The sequence below is a fragment of the Leuciscus leuciscus genome (genome assembly GCF_965113295.1).
Source record: "Leuciscus leuciscus genome assembly, chromosome: 1".
Taxonomy (NCBI): Eukaryota; Metazoa; Chordata; class Actinopteri; order Cypriniformes; family Leuciscidae; genus Leuciscus; species Leuciscus leuciscus.
Genome location: NC_138725.1, coordinates 8,252,214 through 8,259,091, shown reverse-complemented (window position 1 = coordinate 8,259,091; position 6,878 = coordinate 8,252,214). Strand labels below are relative to the sequence as shown.

The 6,878-nt window shown below is 36.6% G+C and overlaps 1 long non-coding RNA gene across 1 annotated transcript; it reads left to right on the top strand.

Annotated features, from left to right (window-relative positions):
• Nucleotides 1–4,074: 4,074 nt before the first annotated feature.
• Nucleotides 4,075–5,983, top strand: LOC309480852. The gene is made up of 3 exons (XR_014199797.1): nucleotides 4,075–4,948; nucleotides 5,022–5,124; nucleotides 5,236–5,983. It is a non-coding gene; the product is annotated as an uncharacterized lncRNA (long non-coding RNA).
• The last annotated feature ends 895 nt before the right edge of the window (nucleotides 5,984–6,878 follow it).

The following is a 6,878-nucleotide window of genomic DNA, read 5'->3' as shown; positions in this document are numbered from 1 at the left end:
TCATCCTTCAGTTGGAGTTCTAGATTTTGAAGGTCTAGCATGCTTTTCAAAGGCAAATGGACACCCTCTGGCAGGTCTGCATCCACAGAGCTCTGTTTTGTGAGCTTTAAAAGCAATTGCTTAATAACAGCAACCTCCCCTTTCAGGTGTTCTAACTGACAGATGATTAGACGTTCTGTTGCTGGAGAGATAGAGACAGACATACAAGGAAGCAGTGAGACAGAGAAAATATGAAATCTTGAAAAAGGTTTCAAAAACTCATTGTAATCATTAATGTACTGTTAATTTACAGTTATTCTGCAACTAATACAACAATATCCTCTTTTCATGAGACGTAAAAACCTGAAATCAGTGCTTACGTGTAACTGTCTGCCTTCTTGACAGAACTGGTACTGGTGCAGGGGGAATAGGCGGGGCTGGTGAAATTCGTTGAGATGGTGTCAACAGGGGAGATGGTGGGGACGGAGGGGATGGAGGGGATGGTGGGGATGGTGGGGATGGTGGAACCGGTACAGAGTCCTTTCTTCTTTTACTTAAGAGTACTTCTTCTTCAGAAGAGTGGCCCTGATCAGGGTACCGTGGGTTTGGTCTGGTGTAAATAAAAGTCACATAGTGAACCTTTAATCCTAGATTTTTGTAATCTGAAATTACACACTCTACATTCCCACTCTGGGTACTTCTTTCTCCTGTGTAAGTTTTATAATCAATGCAAAAACCAAGAAACTTACTTCCTTTTGCGATTACTTTTTCCCAGCATGATGTCATTTTCCGAATTGAGACAGGAGGATGTCTCAGCCTTTTTGGCCTTCTGTCTGGCTTTCTCATAATCTGCTACAGAACAATAAACCAGTACTCTGTGAGCTATCATAAGCTGAACATTTGTCATCACATTTCTACAAATTCTTAAGGCACCCTATATACACAAGGTGAAACTAAATATTAAAAGATTTAAACTAAGTTTTTTAAGACTTTCAACAAATAGTCACAAAGTTCACACAACAAATCTGTTATTGATGAATTAACAGCTGTGTGTGGATTCCTTGACTTGACTAAAGATAATTTTTTTTTTGTGTGTCAAACACCATGGTGCCCATTCAATTAAAATTGTGAGTTTACATTAATATTGTCAATAGTTTGTTTTCCCTTTATTTTGCCGATGAGAATTTCAAAATGAAGCCATAGCAGAGTCTCAATGCAACAGACAGCCATGATTTTTTGAATGCGTTTTGAACGAATCAATTTAATGATTCAATGAACAATCACTTGCTTCTTTTCCCGAATGAATCAGCCATTTGAACAAATCGTTTCAATGAATGACTCCCTCAATATGGAATGCCAAAAGCTGACTTAATTATAAATAAATAAATACATAAATAAATATACGAAGAAATGTAAAAAAGTAAAAATACATAAATAAATATACAAAGAAATGTAAAAAAGTCAAAATAAATGAGTATTTATACTTTTATTTCCTTATTTATGTATAATTGTAGTTTTTCACAGATTTATTTATTTTTTATTTATGCATTTATTTATTTCCTCTTTTATTTATTTCCACATTTATTTATGTATATATGTTTTTATGTCTACATTTATTTATTTTCACATTTAATTATTTCTACATTTATTTATTTCCACATTTATTTATTTCTACATTTCTTTGTCCGTATGCTAATGAGGGGGGCGTGTTTTACCTCAGACATCAGCAATAGAGCTCAGAGTGGCAGTGCTGAAGCTTTGAGACCACAGTGACACCTTGTGGTGTGACCAAACGAAACCCAAGAGGTGTGCAGACAATATCACTTTTTAAGTCATGTAATATCACCCTAACTGTATGTAGGGTAGGCTATATAGGGTTAACACACATAGCACACATGAACAGAAACTGCACTTCAACGGGTCCAGACACTTGGACATGGAAGCGCATGAAAGCTGACTTTTGACTTTGAGGATGTCTCAGCCTTTTTGGCCTTCTTTCTGGCTTTCTCATAATCTGCTACAGAACAATAAACTCTGTGCTATTAAAAGCTGAACATTTGTCATCACATTTCTACAAATTAAAAATTCTTAAAAGGAATGTCGGTAACCAAACAGTTACCTGGTCCAAATTACTTCCAGAGTAAGAAAAAATATATACTATGGAAGTCAATGGGACCAGGTAACTGTCTGGTTACTGACATTCTTCAAAATATCTTCTTTTGTGTTCAGCAGAAGAAAGAAATTCATACAGGTTTGAAACAACTTGAGGGAGAGTAAATGATGACAGAATTTTTATTTTAAAGTGAACTATCCCTTTAAGGCACCCTTAGATACACAAGGTGAAACTAAATATTAAAACATTTAAACTAAGTTTTTTAGACTTTCATACAAATGTTCTGATATTGATGTTTAAAATATAACCTTTAGGATATAGAAATATGAAATGTTAACACGTGAATCGAAAAACCTCAAAAGTAGGAGTGACTCACTGAATAATTCAAATTCAAACGTTTGCGCCACTCTAGTCTTTTGTCTGGAGACGCAGGCGCGCAACTGTTCCGCTGTATTTTGGAACTATTTTCGCGGGACAATTGACTGTCTGACATGTAAGTCACTTACTGAATATGAACTAATTGTATAGCCTATTGAAAATGCATTATTGAACATTGCGACCGTGATGTGTGTGTGTAATAATAAGAGCCGCCACTGACGACAGCATCTCAAGTGATTCAGACGTATTCACACTAGTGCAGCTGTGTAAAAAGTATGCAATTTCATACAAATGTTCTGATATTGATGTTTAAAATATAACCTTTAGGATATAGAAATATGAAATGTTAACACGTGAATCGAAAAACCTCAAAAGTCTTAAGGAGTGACTCACTGAATAATTCAAATTCAAACGTTTGCGCCACTCTAGTCTTTTGTCTGGAGACGCAGGCGCGCAACTGTTCCGCTGTATTTTGGAACTATTTTCGCGGGACAATTGACTGTCTGACATGTAAGTCACTTACTGAATATGAACTAATTGTATAGCCTATTGAAAATGCATTATTGAACATTGCGACCGTGCTGCTGAAGTGATTTCGGAGCGCAGTAAATTATTTAGGGGCCCAATGGAAATTTACTAAAAATGTGTTTTTGGGATACAAGGAGAATTTTATAAGCACATTCAGGTATTTTTATGCCGTAAAACACGTTTAAAGGAATACTAAACCCAAAAATGTTAATTCTGACATTGATTACTTAAATGAGAGTGGCAATGCAGACTTAACCACTTTAAAGACAAACTTTGGTCAGGCATTTCAGAATATTAAAAACATCATCCTGTACAATCGCCCGCTGTTTGGTCCAGCTGTCCCATGTCAAAGTGTCCTATTTTTTATTGCACATAGAGGAATTTATTCGGTAAACATGGTTCCATCATAGTTTATGGCAATGTTTATTTATTTTTTTTATCGGATTTTAAAGTTCATCTAGCCGCATGTCCAAATGGAAACAAATTTTTTTTTTCTAAATGCCGTTAAAAAATTATTGTGAAATGACTGCGTTTCCATTAGTGAATAGTGAATGCACCTCAAATGTATACCAACATTTTCTAAATGACTTACTTGTTTTGTACAGTGAGCGGACTTTGTATGTTTCCCAGTCCGCTCCTGGTTTTTCATGTTGCAGCTGAGCTCTTTTTATATAGTTGGGAAATTTATAAGGTGGCCAATAGCAAGCATCCTCACCAGCCATCCACCTACTGCTTACTACTTCCACCTCTCCCCGTTCCAAGAAATCCACGACATGGAAAAATGGTGGGTTCATCTTATGCATTAAAGAAAAGATAAGAAATAATTAATTAGCATGGTTAATTTTGTGTTAAAATGAAAAATGTGTAAAAAATATAATTACTTATAATTACTAAATACTTGCTTTTTAAACTTGTTGATGCAGTACATATGCCAAGTAATTGAGATTTATGTAAATTTTTTGTAGAACTATGTACATTATAGTCTGTTTCTATTTCATTTGAATCTTTTTGTATTGTTTTTGTTTTGTTTTTTGTTGTTGTTGACAGAATCATTTGAGGTCCATGATGAGGTAGAACTGATTGAATTGAAGCTTCAATATAAATGTAGCAATGGGGTTGCTGCCCATTTCAAGCCAAATGGAAGCAAAACATATTTTGCCTCAATATCAGAAAGCTTGAACAGTTTAACCTCTGCAGCAAGCTCACAAGCTGTGTAGATGCCAATATCTGTAGAGATAATTGGCTCTGTGTACAGTGGGGTCAGATCCAGAAACCTTCTCAGCAGAATGAAAGTTTCTTCTGTGGTGGTGTCATGCAAGATGTTCTCAACCAAGCCAAGTTGTCCACCAATCATCACGCAGTTGTCTCCTGTCCTACATTTTATTGTAGCATTTTCAAGTGTGACCCTTTTGTATTGCAGTCTTGATACACCGTCTTGCACAGTTGGTCCATTTGAGTGATTTCCACCGAGTTTGGGTTTATCTGGTGGTTGGCATGTGAACTTGTTCTGTGTGGACTGTCTCTCAACAACACGTATCATTTGCTGGAGAATGTGTTGTGGTTTTCTGACCTTTCTTTTAAGCTGGCCCAGGAAGTTTTCAAAGCAAAATGCGGACACACAGTCTAAGGGACCAAACCTCCTCACATCATCTGCCAGATGACACAGAGAATGGACATTGTAGACCATCTCCTCAACCCCATACAAGGTCCCGAACTGTTCAAGGAAGTACCTAATCAGGTTATCTGCATAATTGCAGTAATGGGCACACAGGGTTGGAGAAAGCATCAAATATATGCTGATGGACAGTGAAAGAAAGTTGTTGTAAAGTGCCGTCGGGAGAACATCTTTCAGTACTACTGGACCAGTGTACAGGAGAAACTGCCTAAACTCTGTAGCTTTCCAACGATCCAATTCCGAGAGTGACCTTGGCTTTCGCGCAAACTCAGAAGGTATGTGCTTTGACATCCCTACAAGTTTTTCTGAGATGGCTTTTATCTTATGGGAGCTCTGTCTGTATTTTAGGTTGCCTTTGGTCCAGAAGTTAAGCATCTTCCTTGTCACACCTAGACAAACAACATGCATATAGTCCAGCACAAATTGTGTGACCATTCCCAAATGTAATGTGGTGAGGATTGAGTGACCTCTGTGATGATTTTCATCACGAAGTTCAGCAAATGAATCATCTGTTCTGCGGGTGGCATGTGTTTCGGGAAACGACATTTTTCGCCCCACATAGGATCCCTCCTGCGTGCAGCGATCGCAACCACTATAGCCTCCATGTCCCTTTGTTTGCTTTAAGAATGATCGCACTGGAGCATCGCAAATAAAGCAGTCCAGGGACAGATGAAACATCCTCTCATCGACTGTGAACCCTTGTTCCAGAACGGAAACCTCCTCAGCAAAGTCTTTAAGATATTGGTTTGGATTGTGTGGTTTGCTGTTTCCACAAAATAGACCTATAACAAAAGGATCCCTTTCAAAGGGAAGTTTTCCTAAAATTGGCCAAAGTTGCTTCAGAGAGCTTTTAAATAATGGCAGTCCATCTACATTCACCTGCAATTTGATTGTGTCAGTTTGTGACAACAATCCATCTCTCTTTTGGAGCAAATGTTCCAATATTCCAAAATGGACATATTCCCCACCATCAATTGTTTGCACCTTATGTGAATTTGATGTTTTTATTAAAGTTCTTGTGCATTTTGGGAGAGAGGGGATGTGTTTGTTTAAAATTCTAAGTAGGCTGTCAGCTGCATTTTGTGTCACACCAGATTGTACAACCCATTGACGCAGTTCGTCTGGCAAGTCATCAAAGTTGCCAGTGTCAGGGGTGTCACTGAAAAAATCTTCTTCCTCACTGAAGTTGCTGAGACAGTCAGTGAAACGGTCATCATCATCATCATCATCATCATCAATGATACTGTCATTGTCAAGGTCAATGTTGTTGTCTGTGTTGTTTTCACAGATCATGTCTTCATCACATGTTGCTTCATTTGGCATAAAAGATTCCTCGGGACTTGACACTGGAGTTTCAGTGTCATTTATTTGTGGAGTATGGAGCTCCTGAAGTATTTTCTGGACACGCCTCCATTTGGTAACAGAACTCACACCTCCAAATTGAGCCATGTTTCTATAAGAATTGAAGCACAATCATTTACATAAAACGTTTTGTGTAAACAACATTTTATGTAAATGTATATATCCTCATGGGACCCAGGAATAGAATTGTGTCCTGTGTAGTGGACATAATATTTTAGTGAATTTCTTTGACAATATGTCACAATCTGAATGTCCTTTAAAGTAGGGATAGTTCACTTTAAAATGAAAATTCTGTCATCATATACTCACCCTCAAGTTGTTTCAAACCTGTATGAATTTCTTTCTTCTGTTGAACACAAAGGAAGATATTTTGAAGAATGTCGGTAACCAAACAGTTAACTGGTCCAATTGACTTCCAGAGTAAGAAAAAATATATATACTATGGAAGTCAATGGGACCAGTTAACTGTCTGGTTACTGATAATCTTCAAAATATCTTCTTTTGTGTTCAGCAGAAGAAAGAAATTCATACAGGTTTGAAACAACTTGAGGGTGAGTATATGATGACAGCATATTATTTTGTGCATATAATTGTAATTTTTTTTTCTCTTGAAGACTGACCCTACTTTGATAAAGTTAGTTACATAAAAAGTTAGATCATTCTAAGTTATACTGCAATGCTATATTGACAGACATTAGTAATATAATATAAAAAATATATAAAATATATAATAATATTTTCTGTTTTTTGTGCGATTGGAAGGCAACTATTTTTTAAACACTTTTTTTGTGTAAATGTAATATATTGATGATAACAAACTCTTATCTGTCTTTTCTAGACGAG